General features: G+C 34.2%; 1 pseudogene; it reads right to left on the reverse strand.

Annotated features, from left to right (window-relative positions):
* Window positions 1-1,431: 1,431 nt before the first annotated feature.
* Window positions 1,432-2,201, reverse strand: part of LOC107029915 — a 5,806-nt pseudogene continuing 5,036 nt past the window's right edge.

Below are 2,201 nucleotides of genomic sequence, written 5' to 3' on the forward strand. Positions count from 1 at the left end.
CCCCAACACCCCCCCCCCACACACAAAATTTAATTTTGCTTTTGAAAAATATTTTTAATTTTATAAATTATTTTGTATTCTAGTAAAAATAAAAGATGTTCCTCAAAAATATTTTTCATTCATAAATCAAACACTAAAAATCATTTCCGAAAAATATTTTCTACTCACCAGCCAAACATGAGAAAATAAGTCCAAAATCTACTTGTTTTCCAGGAAAATATTTTTTAGGAAAACATTTTCCATGGAAAACATTTTCCTTCATACCAAACACACCCTAAGTTTATACTGATTTTATGATCCATTTATGTAGTTTTCTCAAGAATATCAATGCATACTTCCTCTATAATGGGCTTCCACCATTTGGGCTGTGAGTAGCCCATGTATGTTCCACTCTCTAGGAAAAATAAATAAAGAGATAATGGACTTGGGCTTTTCCATGCTGCGGATTTGGGCTCTGGCCCTATTTTAAACCTTGAAATCCTGTGTATACACCAAGTATATACTTCTGTATACGGATTATGTGTTTGCTTTTTTTCTATTATATCGGTGTGTATACTAAATTTATACAGACTGGTTCATCATCTGAACATGTATGTTAATTTTTGGCCCATATTTGTCACTACTACAGCTGTATACCGTGAGTGTATATTCATGTGTATCATCATGTATTGTATTGCATATCAACTCCCTTGAACCTGTAAAATAGCTTCGTTGCTTGATCTGTGATATTAAGATGTAAACATAATAATGAGGCACAAAGGATAGTATATTTTATGTTTTGCTTTTAAAAAGTTAATTTAATTAATTTTTAAAGTTTAAAATATTCTATTAAATTAGCATTTGGAGTTTGAAGATGAGATTTGAACATTCAAAAACTACACGATTTTTTATATATAAATAATTTAACTCCCGAAAGAAATAGTAGTAACACCTAACATGATAAAGTGACTAAGATGAATAACAACTTAGAATTAATATAGATATTTTCATATTTCAACAAAGATACGAGGTCTACATAATCTCTATATTTTTATTGTTTAGGCATTATGAAGCTATTAAATGTAAGCATAAAACGCAGTCATATTGACGGAAAATTACCATTCCCCAAATTCACACTCGCCATTCCCCCCAAATTCAGTCCGATTGAAAACTCCGAGAATCCACCGCAAAGCCGCCGACTATCAGAAATCAACAATCGGTAAGCTGCTACAAACGATTGGCTTTCGATAATTTCGTAATCATGCTTTCGCAATCATAATACATTAGATTTGTTTTGTGAAGTTGTGATAAGAACATTCAGTGGATACTACCGTTTTCTGAATATCGCGATGTTGTTTTGTGCCATATAATATGATAATCATGGGATTGAACTTGAAATTTTAGGATTACAATGTTTCGATTCTATATTTTCTGATTTTTATGCTTCTGCAGTCATTTTTCGAAAAACCTAAATTTAAAATTTGTGAATGATAGTGTTAAATAACAATGATTGTTCAGTGTCTGTACTAATCATAGGGGTTGAATTCTATATTTTCTGAATTCATGGTTCTGCAGTCTTTATGTAAAGATGCAATTGACTGTACTGATCTCCTAGCTTACAAGAAGAATTTGTTGACGTTTTGTCCCGTGTACAAAAAGAACAATGGCTTCTGTGTATGAATGAATGAAGAGATTTGACTTCCCCTGCTTTGTGATCCTGTAGTCTTCATATGAGTACATCTTCAACAGCATTGGACTCTGAAGCAGTTCCCTTTCTGTAATCCCTGTGCATCTGAAACCCCCTTGTTCCATCAACTTCCGCCATTTACCAAAACATTCATGCCTTTCAGTCATATCTCGCCCTTCACGGGCGATAATGTTTCTAATATCCCGAGCAAACAACTCCTCTGTCTTAAATCCTAGCAGGGCTGTCCAATGGAAGACTGAAACCAATAAATTCAAAGACAGCTTCCAAAATAGGCTCATTGTGCTTGGTTTCCTGCTCTGCCATCACAATAATGGTGGGATTTATGTTTCTAATCAAAGCCCCAAAAAGACCCTCAAGGAACCCCAAGAACTATCATATAGAAGTCAAGGCATCTATAACGAACAATTCACCTGCGACACTTTCCCCCTCTTTTACATGATGCATCCATAGACCAATGCCAAGATCCTGCTTTGATTCTCCAATACCAGTAATTCTAACATGAATTAGGTCGGGG

This window comes from Solanum pennellii, chromosome 9 (genome assembly GCF_001406875.1).
Source record: "Solanum pennellii chromosome 9, SPENNV200".
NCBI classification, from domain to species: Eukaryota; Viridiplantae; Streptophyta; class Magnoliopsida; order Solanales; family Solanaceae; genus Solanum; species Solanum pennellii.